Here is a 16,676-nt window from a genome sequence, read left to right as displayed (position 1 = left end):
CGGATCCTTATATAAAACCACTAACAGCAGGTCGAACACGGCATCGTCATGCTGACTCTTTAACACCTTGTAACACCCGAACTAACCTTTTCAAATATAATTTCTTTCGATGTACCGTTAAGAGATTAGAAGAATCTACCTTTTTCAGTTATCTAATGCTGATATTTTAGATTATGTAAGTCTTTAACATCACTGGCAATTATGTACAGTGGATTTATACCTACACTTATCTCTTTTCTTGTGCTCGGTTATCCTTTGTCTCGTTGGGTACAGCAATGGCCTCGTAAAATGTTTTTTTCTCTTTTTTTTGGTGTGTGTCTCTGCGTGTGTGACATGCTTTTGACAATTGGTTGTGTTTCAAGTGCGTAAACAACTTTATGTATCATTGTGTTGCTACGCTTCATTGCCCTGCACTTGATGTTGCTATTGTTAATGCACATCACCGCAAGCAATTCGGTCACACAAATGCCCTTTTTCGTGCAGGCTGCCCTTCTTTGGGCCACTGTGGTCTGAGCCCTTGCTGAAGCTGCTGGTGTCTTCATCGAGGACGGCATCTACGAGCTGCCACAAGAACTTCAATTTTAGCGAAAGTCTTCACAGCACAGTTTTCCTGCTACCGCCAACGACAGCCGTAACCCTTCTCTCGCCTGGCCTCAAGGAACAAGCAGCGCGGGAGTAAATCTGTATCTACAAATACCGCCCTCGCCGGAGGCCAGTTTGGGGCACCTCACCGTAAGGAACTCGGTCGCGCAAATGCCCTTTTTCGTGCAGGTTAGCTGCCTGGCACACTGATCTTGCGGTTGTTCTAGCGATGGCTTCATGTATGCGGTGTCGTGCTCCCTCGACATGCTTGGCCGTTGGCGTATTGCATTTGGCGAGCTATTGTGTTCATTTGCTATTAATGCTCATGTTGTGCGCTTTTTACTTATGTTATCTGGAGACATTCAGGTAAATACCGGTCCTGCTCACGGTGATGCTAACCCTGCACTCACCCTCGAAACTATCTATAACGCTATTTCTCACCTTGAAAGGACCCAGAATTTCATCCTGAGTGAACTCGCGTTAATACGTGCTGCGCAGTCAAACACAGATAGCTTAGTTGGTCGCCTAGCCGCCCAGATCGACAAGTTAAAGCAAACCATTGAAGCAAATAAAGCTTGCCATCATATCTATGGCACTGAGGCTGGTTCTGTTATTTCCAAGCTTTCATCGTAAGTGCAAGCGTTAACCGAAGAATGCGACGACTCGGGGAATGGACTCGGGCGTTACAACTTGGTCTTTTTTTTGCTTTCTGTGACGTGGTTGGCGAGTCTTGGGAGCAGTCAGAGGACTAGATTACTTTATTCTGCCGTGACAAACTGGACGTATCGGTCGATACTAATTGCATTGAACGGGCCCATATACTAGTTCGATTCCAAGAAAAGAAGAACCGCCCTATTATCGTGAAGCTTGCGTGGTTCTCTCGCAAATTCTCTCCTGTGGGGGAAAGTTAAAAAGGCACATCGTTTGCTACACGCGAAGATTATTCCGCACGTGTATGCCTGGTTAGGAAAAAAACATTATCTTTACGCGCAGGAGAGAAGCCTGCCCTTTAAGATTAGGTTCGATAAATTTATCATAGGCAATAAGCGTTTTGTTTACAATGCTGAGACTGACCATGTTATTGAATTCGAATCCTAGCCACCAACACGTGCTTGCACTTACCTATTTTAAACCTTTACCCTTGACTCTCCCACTCCTTTCTTTGCAGCAGCTTATCACCTTATGCAGGGTGTGCCTTCGAACGTGCGTAGTTACTTACCAAAAAGGATATCTTGGAAGCTCTTCAGGATAATGAAACCGACTTTGCCATCTTTACCGAATCATGGCTAACTCCGGACATTGAAAGCGACGAACTCTTGCAGGATGCCACCTAATTCATTACTTATTAATACGATAGGACTTCACGTACGGGCGGTGGTGTATTGGTCTTTGTTCGATCCAATATAGCCTCATATTCCGTTGCGATTAACTGCAGCCTAGAGATTGTCTTTGTTAAACTGTCCCTAAAAACATGTACGAACATGCCCTTAGCATGCTGTCGCCCTCCGGACTGTGACCACACCTTCACTAATGACTTGTACTCGGTTCTAGTTAATTTCACTTCCCGGTTCCCCAACGCCAATTACATCCTGATATTGACTGGAAGAACTCAACCGCATCCTCACGATTATCCAGAGACTTCCTTCAGTTAACCCTATTCTTCAACCTTGCTCAGATTGTCCACTCGCCCACTGGGGGCTCTAACATACTCCATCTTGTTTTGGTCTCAAACCCTGACTTAGTTTCATCAGTGTCTCTTGTCATGGAACAAAGTGATCACAAAGTCTTAACATTCCACCTATCTTTTCCCATTAAAAGAAAATCCAATAAAAAAAATATATCAGGAGCTACAACAAGGCCAACGTTCTTGCGATTAACTCCGACCTGGACTCTTTGTATGCATGTTTTCGTCAATCTGCTCGTTCACGATCAGTTAACAATAACGGTTGCTGTTCAAACAGCAAATGCAAAATCTAATTGACAAACACGTCCTTCTGATTTGCACTCGAGGCGATGCAGGCAAGCCCTGGTACTCCAACTCGCTAAAGAGACTATCGAGCAAGAAAAGAAGATTGTATCGTTTTGCTCAGAAATCGTCCTCAGCATCTAACTGGAAGAAATACTCGGATATCCTGCGCGAATATACCTGTCCGCTGAGGCACTCTAAACGCAAATTTCATCATGTGGATCTAAAAGATATTATTAGTGTTAACCCCAATAAATGTTGGAGCATCTTAAAACCAAAGAATCAGTCCCATAACATTGCGCTTGTTTATCCAGACGGCTCTGATGTTCCACTTTATCAGCGGGCTAATGTCATGAATTCCCATTTCTCGTCTGTTTTCACCTGCGAACCTGTTCATGACGTACCGGCGCTGCCTAGACCAAATTTTGGTGAAATGCCGCCGGTCGTCAACACAGTTGAAGGCATGTTGTGCCTCATTAACAAATTAAAAATTTCGAGTGCTCCGGCACGTGAGAATATTCCTGAAAGGTTCCTTAACAGTACTTAGGACGTGTCGAGTCACCTCTTGCAGACAGTTATTGCGCAGTTGCTTTCAGAAGGTGAAATTCCGCACGACTGGAAGACTGCGAAAATAACCACGGTTTTCTAAAAGGGCAACCGCTGTGACCCCTTAAATTATCGGCCTATATTGCTGGAATGCGTTGCATGCAAACTAATGGAACACATCATATATTCCCACGTCGCCAGTCATCTCGATAATACTTTCTTTTTCCGCAAGCAGCACAGCTTTCGCCCCGGGCTACCATGTGAAACACAATTATTCGAATTCACTACAGAGCTTACCTTGAACTTGGGTTCGTCTTTTCAGACCGATGTCATTTACATCGATTTTTCAAAGGTATTTATTCGTCTTAAACGTGTAGCTCATCGTCGTCTCATGGCCAAACTCAGTTGTCTTAATCTTGACCCGCTTACCTTATCATGGATCAAAAGCTTTCTAACAGCACGATCTCAGTTGACAGTTATTGGCAGTCAGCTTTCAACAGCAGGACAAGTAATATCCCGCGTCCCTCAGGGATCAGTTCTTGACCCGCCTCTCTTTCTTATCCTCATAAATGACTTGCCATCTGGAATAACGTCATTTATTCGCCTCTTTGCTGATTATTGCGTTGTATATCGTGGAATGTCAAACAGTAGTGATCAATCATTACTAAAACGCGACCTAAACCTAATTCAAACGTGGTGCTTCGCGGTGGTAGATGGAGCCTACGCCTCAAAGTGCAAATGCATGGTTGTTTACGCAAAAAAAGAAAAACTAATCTGATCTTTCAGTATTCCCCTAATTCGACAGTTTTATCACATGCTAGCTCTTACCGATACCTAGGCATCCTCATCAACAGTAAACTGACATGGTCACAGCATATCTCGAATGTTGTAACTGATACCTCAAGGTCGCTAGCTTACTTAAAAAGAACACTACATCTGTCCCCCCGGAAATCGGAAATATAGCCTACGATACCTTCGTTAGGAGCAAACTGGAATATGCTTCTCCCATTTGGAGCCCTTACCAAGATTATTTAATTACCTCTCTCGAGTCGGTCCAAAATCGTTCTGCCCGATTTATTTCACCAAACTAAAATACACACGTCAGCGTAACCCACAATAAATCAACTCTTGAGCTACCCCCCTTTAGGATTAAGAAGCAGAATCTCACGTCTCAGCCTGTTCCACAAACTCTATCACAACTTTTCCAACCTGCAGGGTAGACTGTTACGGCTACCTGCTCGAACTTCTCACCACCTGTTCAACTCCAACAGCGTCCAACGCCTTCATGGTTCGACTCTTGCATTCAACAAATCGTTTCTTCCCGCAGCCATTGGAGACTGTGATTGCCTTCCTGAAGAAGTTGTTCTTGAGAGAAATCCAGAAAAATTCAGGCAGTCCTTAACTGAGCTCTTTGTGAAATAACTTGAGCTACGCATTCTTTTTTTTTTGTTTTCTCGCACCATTTTTACGGTACAGGCGCTGTCCAATAGAAGATATTGATTTAGATCATGCCTTGTATACTTTGACTTCTATTTCAATGTCCGGTTGGGTGTCAATCTCTTATTACAAAGTATCTCTTCGTTTGTTAGCTTATTCCTAATTACTTGCTCTATCCCATCCTACTAGGGAAGGATGTGGGTTTTACCTTTCTTTTGCCTTGTGTTTTCCACTGCTCTTTACTGTATCCTTTGTGTGTGTGTGTGTACGAGCTCTGTACTTGTAATGTAGTTGGTTCATTGTTGAATAGCATTCGCTCCATTATATAGTTGCGTGTGGAAAAACACAGAAAAAAGAGGCTATATACAGGGTATTTACACGCCAAGGGCACAGACCCACTTCGTCGTCGTTCTCTCGGCGGCTCGTCCCTTGAGAATCGCTCAATGATATCGTAATACTACCCCCGGCGGCAAAAGCGCCGTCACGGTGCTGTTAAATATCCAAGGCGCGGGGAGAGCGGTAGGGTTTGAGTCGGGCGACGTGGACAATGTCACTGGTTGTCACAGCGGAGGACGTAGTGGGCGTGGCTAGAGCGATTTCGTAGTTGACATCGGTTACTTGGCGAAGCTCGCGATATGGGCCTGTGTAGCAGGAAAGCAGTTTATCGCAAAGGCCAAATTTACGCGATGGTGACCAAAGCAACTCGAGAGTGCCGGGCACAAAATGGACATCACGGTGACGGAGGTCGTAGCGTTGCTTTTGTTTGCCGTGAGAAACATGTAAACGAGTGCGCGCAAGTTGGCGAGCATGGTCAGCATGGGCGATAGCATCACGGGCATAAGCGCTAGTTGAAGCTGTGGTGGACGCAAGCACAGTGTCCAGTGGTAGCGTCGGTTCACGGCCATACAAGAGGTAAAGAGGCGAAAAGCCAGCAGTTTCGAGACGGGAAGAGGTATACGCAAATGTAATGTAAGGTAGAGCCTGGTCCCAGTCAGGGTGGTCGTCTGAAACGTATTTGGATAGCATGTCTGTAAGGGTGCGGTTCAAACACTCAGTGAGGCCGTTCGTTTGAGGGTGGTAGGAGGTGGTAAATTTGTGCTGTACAGAGCAGGCTCGCATGATGTCGTCAATGACTTTGGCTAAGAACGTACGGCCAGGGTCTGTTAACAATTGACGCGGAGCACCATGAATTAAAATGATATTATGCAGGAGGAAGTCCGCAAGATCAGTTGCGCAACTGGTTGGAAGAGCGCGGGTTACGGCGTAGCGGGTCGCGTAGGCCGCCGCGACCACAACCCACTTTTTTCCTGATGTAGATTCCGGAAATGGGCCGAGAAGGTCTAAGCCGACACGATGGAAGGGCTCGACAGGGATGTCGAGCGGCTGCAGGCAACCAGCGCGGAGCTGGGAAGGCTTCTTGCGTCGTTGGCAAAGTTCACAAGCGGCGACGTAACGTCGTACGGAACGGGCAAGGCCCGGCCAGAAAAAAACGGCGACGTACACGGTCATAGGTTCGAGATACGCCGAGGTGTCCTGCCGTTGGTGCGTCGTGAAGCTCTTCTAGAACGGTGGAGCGGAGGTGTTTAGGTATGACTAGTAGGAACTCAGAGCCGTCCGGATGAAGGTTACGACGGTACAGAGTACCGTCGCGGAGGACGAAGAGGCGTAGAGTTGCGTCGGCCGGAGAGTGTTCAAAACGGTCGATGAGTCCTCTGATGTTGGCGTCAGGACGTTGCTCGTCGGCGAAATGAAGCAGCTGCGACACAGAGAATACACAAGCAGCACTGGTAATATTGGAGGAGTCAGAGTCGTCAACAGATTAACGCGACAAGCTGTCAGCGCCTTGGTGCAGGCGGCCAGACTTGTAGACCACGGAATATGAAAATTCTTGTAGCCTCAAAGCCCATCGTCCAAGCCGGCCTGTAGGATCTTTTAGCGGTGAGAGCCAGCAGAGAGCATGATGGTCAGTGACTACGGAAAAAGGGCGACCGTAAAGGTAAGGACGGAACTTCGCAACCACCCAGACTACAACAAGGCCTTCTCGTTCCGTAATGGAATAGTCGCGCTCTGATGGTGTGAGGAGGCGGCTCGCATAAGCAATAACGCGACCCTGGCCACGCTGACGCTGGGCTAAGACGGCACCTGCGCCATGACCGCTGGCATCTGTACGCAATTTTGTAGGGGCATCAGGGTCGAAGTGGGTGAGAATGGGTAGGGAGGAGAGAAGCGTGACGAGACAAAAGAAGGCGGCGGCTTCTGCAGTACCCCACGAGAATTGTACGCCTTTCTTCAAAAGATTAGTGAGGGTTCTAGCAATTGCAGTAAAATCTCGAACAAAACGATGAAAGTACGAGCATAGCCCGACAAAACTTCGAACGTCTGCGGCTGTCTTCGGAACCGGAAAGTCTCGGACAGCTGAGTTTTGTCGTGATCAGGCTGTACTCTGGAAGCGTCAATGAGGTGGCCCAGAACAGTAATTTGGCGGCGGCCGAAACGACATTTTGACGAGGTAAGTTGCAGCTTTGCCTTTCGAAACACATCAAGTATAACTGTTAGACGCTCAAGGTGAGTGTCGAACGTGGGCGAGAAGACGATGACGTCGTCGAGGTAGCAGAGACATGTGGACCATTTGAAACCACGGAGCAAGGGGTCCATCGTACGCTCGAAGGTGGCAGGGGCGTTGCATAATTCAAATGGCATTACTTTAAATTGGTATAGGCCATCAGGTGTGAGGAACGCTGTTTTTTGTCTGTCCATATCGTATACAGCAATCTGCTAGTATCCAGAACAAAGATCAATAGAAGAGAAATAGTTGGAACCGTGGTGGCAGTCAGGGGCGTCGTCTATACGTGGGAGCGGGTAGATGTCCTTCTTAGTAATGTTGTTCAGATGGTGGTAGTCTACACAGAAGCGCCACGTGCCATCCTTCTTCTTAACCAACACTAGAGGTGATGCCCAGGGACTTCAAGAAGGCTCAATGATGTTTTTTTCTAGCATTTTGTTGACTTCACTTTGAATTACTCGGCGTTCCGACGCAGAAACTCGATACGGTCGTCGGTGAATAGCACTAGCATCGCCAGCTTGAATCCGATGCTTGACCGCGAGCGTCTGGCCTAAAGGGTGATCGTCGAAGTCGAAAATAGCTCTGTAGGACGATAATACTTGGTAAAGGTCTTAAGCCTGCGCAGAAGACAGGTCCGTCGCAACCATTTTTTGTATCTTGGGATCGGTGGCCAAGGCTGGCACGGTGGGCCTGCTAAGCTCGCAAGAAGCAGCGATCGATAAAGTTGCCGCGTGATGGTCGCCGAGACAATCAACGTTGGCAAGGCAAATACCTTGCGGTAGAATTTGCTTTGCCAATCCAAAGTTAAAGATAGACATGAAAGTGCACTTCGCAGTAATAGTAAGTATACTGTGAGGCACGGTAACGTCATGCTATAGTGGAATGTCGGGCAGAGGAGTGACGAGGTACTCGCCATCAGGGACTGGTGGGGAAGACAAGCGTTCAGTATAGGCTATTGATTTTGGTGGCAGGTGAATAAAGCCGGTGGGGCGTAAGCGGCACAGGGGTGCGTCAGAAGGTCCTGCGAGCATCGGCAACTCAAGGCGAATGGTACTGGAAGAGCAGTCAATAAGAGCAGAACGCGCGGAGAAAATCGAGGCCGAGAATGAGGTCGTGGGGCCAACGAGCAATCACGGTGAAGAGGACAGGAGTGTGGCGGCCGGCGATGCTAACACGTGGCGTACACATGCCGATAATAGGCACAATACCACCATCCGCAGCGCGGACGACGCGTTGAGGAGCTTGTTCAGTCGTCGTCGGAAGGCACCACTCATAATAGAAAGATGTGCACCGGTATCAATGACTGCCGTGACAGGATAGCCATGAGCGTCAACGTCAAGAAGGTTTTGGTTCGTGTGTAACGTGAGCCGAGGATTTGAGGTCAGGGTGGACAACGCAGCTTCATCTCCAGAAGCTGCCGTGCCTTGTTTTCCGGCTGGATCCGGGAGGGGATAGGCGGCATAGTGAAGCGACGGTGTTGGGGCGAACGAGACTGATGGCGTCGAGGTGAGGGAGAGCGGCACTAGCGAAGGTTCGGGGCAGGAGCATCAGCGGCAATGGGTTCATGGCGGCTGGCATAGGGAAGAGAAGGTAGAAAGGGGCGGGAGTGAGCGGCGGTGTATATCCGAGGAGGTGGTGGCCATCGGTTGCGGCAGTGACGAGCGACGTGGCCGATGCGACAACAGTGGAAGCAGATCGGCCTGTCATCAGGGGTACGTCATTCGGACGGGTTGCGGCGAGATGTGGCAGAAATGGACTGCCGGGTACGAGGAGGGCTGCTAGAGAACTGGGGAACCGTGGGTGGAGACGATGAACACACGGAGTTGAGACCCATGTTCTTAAATTCCTGTCTGACGACGGCCTGAATCAGCGCAATCGTGATTGCTGGTGGATCGGGAGGCGTAGCGGAGAAAGCTGGCAAACAGGCGGGCTCGAGCTCGCGGTGAACAATACGGGTTACGTCGTCACCGGGGGTGGTCTGACGCGGTCGAGCCTCACATGCCGACGTAGCAGCAGTGTTGGGTAGCCGTGTGATGTGGTGTGCAATACGGCGGCGTTTAGCTTGTTCAAGGCGACGGCATTCTTTGATGATGGCGTCGATAGTCGAGACGTGGCCGAAAACAAGCAAATTGCAAGGATCTTCGGCGATGCCTTTTAGGACATGTGACACTTTATCAGCTTCTGACATAACGTCGTCAGCTTTTCGGCATAGAGACAAGATGTCGAGGATGTATGAAACGTACCGCTCTGTAGATGTCTGAACACGAGACGCAAGAGACTTTCTCGCGGCAGCCTTGCGCCCAATGGGGTCGCCAAACAGTTCCCTGACCTTTTCTTTGAAACTGTCCCAGCTGTTTATCTCGTCGTCATGCGTTTGGTGCCGCACGCGTGGGGTGCCGCCGAGATAAAAGATGACACTGACGAGCATGATCGTTGGATCCCAGCTGTTATTAGCACTGGCGTGTTTATAGAGCTTGATCCATTCGTCAATGTCCTCTCCCTCCAGGCTAGAGAACACACCAGAGTCGCGATGTTAGGCAACCGTGATGATTGGAGCAGTCGGACAAGCCGAAGCCGTTGCAGAGGTGGTCTCGTCACCGGGAGGCATGGTGACAAGCTCGATGTACCGACCACTCCGGAGTTCCGTGGTGAGGACGGGGATCACTGACCTCCACCAGAATGTTACATGTGGAAAAACACAGAAGAAAGAGGCTATATACAGGGTATTTACTGAAGCTGGCGGCCTCCGTCGGTGGTGACGACAGTAGGGCATCAGAAACGCGACACCCAGCCGCTTATGAAAACGTAGCAACTGACTCTGCTGTAATATCTGTATTGAGAAACGCCTCTGGCCTTTGGGTGAAGCGATCCAAACATTTGAGAGGTAATAGGCAACACGTTATGGCGGAAGAGGGCCGACAATGTCAAGGTGCATGTGTGAAAATGACGCGTCTGGAGGCCGAAATAGGTAATTAGACGTGACGGTAATGACGGTGAAGTTTAACACGCTGGTATTGGAGGCAGGTTCGCGCCCAGCGACGGATGTCTGCATTAATGCTAGGAGAAGGGAAGCTAGTAGTGACACGCTTTTGGGCAGCGCGAATACAAGGGTGGCTCACGTTGTGCAGTTGATCAAAAATTGTGTGACGAAAAGCCAAAGGCAAGAAGGGTCGTCGAACACCAGTGGATGTCTCGCACCTTATCGACAAGTAAACAAAAGGCATCGGGCACTCAGTGAAGGACAGGTACGTGGATGAGGATGAAAGGCTAGGTAGCTCAGGGTCGTTGCGCAGGGCGGCGGCTAGATCATCCATGTTTACGGGCGGTTGGGCCGCCAGGGCATTGACGCAGGAGAGGTCATCAGTGGCAGCATCATCTGGCCCATGCACGTGACGGAGATGCACTGTAAACTGCGAGATAAATGGCAGTCGGCGGATCTCCCGTTGCTGTGATTCCGATGGAAGGCAAACGCCAGGGCTTATGGTCTGTCACGACGTAAAAGTTCTGGTCCTCCAGAAATTGCGAAAATGCTTGATGGCGAGGTACACTGTAAGGAGTTCTCAAACGAATGTGCTGTATATAGCTTGAAGTAGCTTCAGTTTTTGCTAGAAAAAACCAAGAGGCTTCCGACCAGATGCGTGTTGCTCTAGAACTGCCCGGAGTGCCATGATCGATGCATCGGTGATGAGCCGAATTGGGCCATTAGGAAAGGGATGTATGAGCATGGGGGCATCCACCAGCTCCTTCTTGAAGAACACAACCGACTCATGCAGTCGCCACCGGTATTTGCGGACTTCGACGAAGACACCGATACGGAAATCCACACTGACGCCAGTAGCCTAGGCCTTGGCGCCATCCTAGTCCATAGGAAAGACTGACTTGAACGTGTGATAGCTTACGCTAGCTGGTCGCTGTCACAAGCAGATGGCAGTTATTCTACCACCGAAAAGGAATGTATTGCCCTCATTTGGGCTACATCAAAATTACGCCCTTATTTATAGGAGAGGCCGTTCAAAATCTTAAGCGATCCTCATGTGTTGCGTTGGCTAGCGAATATAAAGGACCCTTCAGGACGCCTGGCACGGTGGCGCCTCAGATTGCAGGAATATGACATCACTGTAATTTAGAAGTGCGGACAAAAATACTGTGTTGCCAACTCTGTGGAACCGCTGCCCCGAGATGACAAAGACGAGGAGACCTATTTAGGAACAATAATCACAGACATCTTTGCCGTGCAGCAGCGAGCAGACCCGGAGCTAAGAAGCCTTGCTGAGTGCTTAGAAGACAAGACTGACTTTGTCCCAACGGTATTTAGGAGCGGATCGTCTTTGTTTTCCATGAGAAACAATGTCCTGGCGAAGAAGTATTCCGCAGCCCACACGAACTACTTTCTCGTTGCGCCCACATCACTCCGGCCAGAAATCCTCCACACCCTACGCGAGAATAAGACAACCGGACACCTCGGGCTTTCCCGTACAATCGCAAGAATACAAGAGAAGTACTATGGGCCGCCCCTGACCGCTGACGTCACCCGTTACGCCAAGACATGCCGAGACTGCCAGTGACGCAGGACACCAAAGGCCAGCGAGATTACTACAGCCAATCCAGCCTCCTTGCCGACCGTTTCAGCACATCGGGAAGGAATTCATCGACGTCAACATCAGAAAAATAATGGGTCGTCGTGGCCGCTGACTACCTTACCCGCTACGCCCAAGCGCATGCCCTACCTTAACGACGTTCATCACGTCTCCAAGAATAATAATAATAATAATATAATATTAATAATAATAATAATAATAATAATAATAATAATAATAATAATAATAATATTAATAATAATTTATGTCCACCGCAGGACGAAGGCCTCTCCCTGTGATCGCCAGTTACCTCCGTCTCCGCTCAACGGCCCGGCAAAACGTGCTGCGGCAGGACATGCGAAACATCCTGCTGCTACATGTTGTGCCAAAAGCCCTCACAACTGACAGAGGAACGGCTTTTACAGCTGACCTTACTCAAGCCATCCTGCAGTATAACCACAAGTCAGCGGAAGGCGACTGCCTAGCGCCCGCAGAAGAATGGCCTAACGGAACCCCTGAACAAGGCTCGCGTCAACGTGTTAGCAATGCACACCGACGTCCAACACAAGAAATGGGATGCCGTCCTTCCGTACGTAACCTTCGCATGCGACACGATAGTGCAAGAAGCAACGCAGGCCCCACCGTCCCAAGCTGGTTTACGGAAAGAACCCAACGACGACTTTTGATGCCATGCTACCACACACGTAAACAAGAAATACAACCTCGATGTCGCGGCCTATCTCCAGTGCGTCGAAGAAGCCCGACAGCTCGCCCCCCCCCCCCCCCCCCCCAGCGCAACAAGAACCAACAGAGGAGAGACAGCCAGTACTAGAGTCTTCGACGATGCTACGTGGAATACCAACCTGACGACTTTGTTTTGGTTTTGACCCCGATACGCCCAAGAGGACGTAGTGAGAAGCTTTTGCGCCGCTATTTCGGACCCTACAAGAGGATCAGATACATTGGCGTACTAGATTGTGAGGTTGCGCCAAACTTAATTGCGCAATCACAGTGGCGCCGCTCACGAAATAGACCATGTTGAGCACCTTAACCTGTTTTACCAGCGCCGACAAACTTTAGGATTGTGTTACATTGTTACTTCTATCTTAGTAAGCGTGATTTTGTTTTTCCCTCTAATGTTATGTTTGTAGAATTGAGACCATGCTTTTTACGACGGCGGCATTGGAACATGTACTTGTGCATCTCGAGTGACCGCTTTTAGCCAGCTAACAAACGTTAAATGGTATCTCTCAGCGCAGGATGCGCCACTATGTATGAGAAGTTTCTAGAATGTTATCAATGGTTCTATCCATTGTCGGTTGTCACCGAACCTTGCGTAATCCGACCGCATGAACAACACTAATTGTGTAGTATGTTCTGGCGGACACACGGTCAGCAATTACTCGGTAACTTCTGACGACCCATGTATAAAAGCTGGACCCACTGATCGGGCTTCGACGATCGCCGACTGTGTTCGCCGCTATTGTGCTCCTAGCGTCACTTGCATTTGAGGGCAGAGGTGCTGTCGATGCCCAATAAAAAACCTGCTTTCGTAATTCAGTTTTGCGATTGCAACCTTGAACGTCACTACAACGTGACGCGTCACAGTGTCAAAGCATTGCCACTTCGGCACAAAATTGATAAAATGGAAATTTGACATAGTGTATTTTTATGTTTGTATTGCATTTTCACGCATGTTCTGTTACGTAATTCTGCGCATGTTCTGATACTCCTACTTTGAATTGCAGTCAATACCCACTCCTACCTAAAACCTACAGGCCGGCAGTACTTAAATAAATAAAATAAGAACACGTTGCCACGACATCAACTCCAACAGAATTCTGAAAGCATACTACGTCATTGTAATCTGTTCGGTGTCCCAATATAGGCTTTCGAGGACAAGAGTGAAACGACAAGAATAGGAGGCACTCACGAACTGTAATTTTTCTTGAGGGCCTCGCTTTCTGGAGTCTCAAATAGCTTGCAGCAAGGCGTGCTGCTCGCCTTGAGCTCAGGGCTATCGAGGGTGAAGTCTACCAGTGTGATCTGGCGCGTGTCGACTAGAGGTGTTGTGGCCAGCTGCTCCAGACGCTGCACGATGCGCTGGGCTTCGCGAAGCGCCGTGGAGTTGCTCATGGGCGGAGTCTCGGGCGTGGCCAGCGTGTTCCCGAGAGGAGTGTGTGGCGAGTCAGGCTGCAATGAAAACACCGGGAACTGGGAGTTAAAAAATCCAATGAACAGTAGGTAGGAAGGCTGACCTAATAGACAGTTTTATATTAGGGGACGTAAGGCGCGCATGCAAGCGTTGCGGGTCGCAAACTGGGCGTACAAAATAACCGCAAGTGAACACAAAGGAACACAGAGGGTGCACAATGGATAACCTGTAGCAACTGCCACAGATAGAGATTGGTCGCCCAGAGTCGAGGCAGACCTTTTGAGCCGCTCATTTTATAACGCGAGTGAGCTGTGGTTATTTTGGATTGAGGAAGCCGGTTCCCTCATTCAGCGAACCACGCCGAACCGTTCTGTCAGAGCTGGGTCTTCTGCTGGCTTTCGTGGCTTGCTATTCCTGCCGTCGAGTTGTGGCCGGCATGGGTAGACTCGCTCAACTAGTACTCGCTCGCTCTACTCGGCGTGCGCGGCAGTCCCTTTAGTTTTGTGTGCATCCACATAGTGTGGCACCCGATGCAATCGAAGGGACAACTAAAGAAGCCTTCAGTGACAAAGTATGGTGCCGTTCTTTGCCTCCTGCTGTTCAAATGATGCCTCGTGACTCTCACCGATCGTGCATCGTGCGCTGGCACAACACTTAGAAGACGAAGTCTTTCGTGCCTTTAAAGAGAACAGGTGAACGTGCAGCTTGCTTCTTGATCTTCATTTGTGCTAATTATTATAGTCATAAAAAGGTCGCCATGTCATCCGCTTTTGTGCATTTCCTGAGCCTGTGTCATTAGCAAGTCAGTTAGGCGATGCCATTGGGCTGTTTTATTGTAATACGACTTCATTTTTAAGCACTGGCGCATGATGGCATGATCGCCATTATCAACATTTATAAATTGGTACCCATTCCAGGTATCTAGCGGAGTAATCGCAGAGCTTACCTATAGGGTAACAAAACCGCCTGCTTGCGATCATTTCGGTATTTGTAATATCAACCACTGACTGCCTACAATTTAGGACTGCCGCATGGCATTTTCTGATTTCGTCGTTTCTAAAAAGCAGTTCTGTGCTTTACGTGCGTTCTACTCAACTTTTATCTATCACATATTGAACAGAAGCAGCGACTACATGTTTCATTAGAAACACGAGCCTTCAGCCGCATTCGCATTACCATCCGAAGGGCTATTGCGCATAAACTCTAAATTAAGTTTGCGCAGAACCCCGTCTATACAGCATGTACAACTTTATGTGTACGAAACAGCATCAAAGTAGGCGTGTGTGCGTGCGGACGTGGCCGCAAGTGCTTTTAAACATATGCAAAACTATAAAGGACTCACACGACGCCATAACTCACCCTACGAATACTTCAGTTTTTATGAGATCTCTCTATTGTCGCACGTCTGAATATTTATTCCGAAGAAAAATTTAAAAAAATGCTTTGAGCGACCAAGCAAACGGCGCAAAAAGGGTCATTCGCGCCTATTCGCGAACGAAAACCGAGGTTGACTTGATCAGCGGCCAGCGGAGCTAAATGCTAGAAGACTCGCGCTTCTATGCTTCGGTTACTTATCCTTTATGTTATAAGTGAATCCCGGTTTCAACTTTGACATCCTCGTATTGCGAAATGCTGCTACACAATGCATTTGCACCGACCACTTACGGGGATCAGAATATCGGAGAGTAATTGCATCATTTGTCCATTTGCGAGACGCACACGCTGTCATGCTATGGCGTCGAGGGGGCGCCAACCAGAATGTGTTTTTCTTGCCGTGAAAGCGCGCAGCGACGTTATGGAACCAGACGCAGCATTGTTGCAGCAGTTTTGAGCAGTTATGAGCACTGACATGAGGGAAACATGTATTTGCCTGCTCAGCGCGCGGGTGCCCGACCTATCATTACGATAAACATGTAAAAAACCACCGACGTACGTCAGAAGTAGTTCAGTAAAACCAGTGCCTAATCCATCTACCATACCTGCAAAAAAGTTGAAGGGAGACGTACGACGTACCTTAAGACATTGCTTTTGCACAAACGTGTTGGTCGACCGGGTACCGCTTTGATGAACCCCAAACAAAGCTGCACAGTCAGCTACCTTTCGAATGCCTTTTTTCCCCATAATATGTATTCCCACGGGGCTTAGAATATGCACTTTATTGCGATAGCAATCATATGGACACTCCAGGCACATTCCTGCCGTTGTCGTCGCCGTGAGGTTACGCATAACATCCAAGAGCGATAAAGTCGTCGCCGCGCGCCGTACATAGTGTGCTGGAGTGAAAGCGTGCAAGGGTGAGCCGGTGAGCGTGGCTCAACCTCGCGTGCGCGAGGGAGAACGGCGAGGCTGACGCGTGCCCTCTTCTCTCACGCGCGACACATGGGGGAGAGACGAGGGAGGGCTTTCGTTCTTCTCCAGAGGCTGCTGTTTGCGGCTCGGCCGTGTGGGTGCCATATCTTGAAAGGTATCTGCGGCGTGGCCAAAGTGCGCGCCCGCCCGGGTCTAATCTTCGAAGCGATCTGCGATGTTTGCTGAGTGCGCGGAGTGCCGGTAGCTTCGTATGCGGTGTGCTTTTGACGTTTCGTTCGCATCGAAGCGAGGGATGCACAGAGATGAATTGGCTCGCGGCTGCTGCCGCGATTCCTCACTCCGGCATTTTCACAGCGAGTTTCCACTGCCATCGAGCAAGATGTGTTCATGTTTACCTGTGCGAGTATGACACCGTGCATATTAATTTGGTGAGTAAGCGAATGTTTACATGTTTATACGGCGGATAAAGATACACTCCTTAATTCGTATAGCCATCCATGAAGTTGGTATCGCAACGGATGCTTCGCCTTTCGGGCAAAA

At 48.9% G+C, this 16,676-nt stretch overlaps 1 long non-coding RNA gene across 1 annotated transcript in view; it reads right to left on the bottom strand.

Annotated features, from left to right (window-relative positions):
- LOC140220000 (uncharacterized) overlaps window positions 1–13,858 on the bottom strand; it is a 33,643-nt gene extending 19,785 nt beyond the window's left edge. Inside the window, exon 1 of the long non-coding RNA XR_011896243.1 lies at window positions 13,605–13,858. This is a non-coding gene — a long non-coding RNA (uncharacterized lncRNA). The remainder of the gene's footprint in view (window positions 1–13,604) is intronic.
- Window positions 13,859–16,676: the final 2,818 nt, after the last annotated feature.

The sequence above is a fragment of the Dermacentor andersoni genome, chromosome 8, assembly GCF_023375885.2.
Source record: "Dermacentor andersoni chromosome 8, qqDerAnde1_hic_scaffold, whole genome shotgun sequence".
Lineage (NCBI taxonomy): Eukaryota > Metazoa > Arthropoda > Arachnida > Ixodida > Ixodidae > Dermacentor > Dermacentor andersoni.
This window is presented reverse-complemented; position numbering and strand designations above follow the sequence as displayed.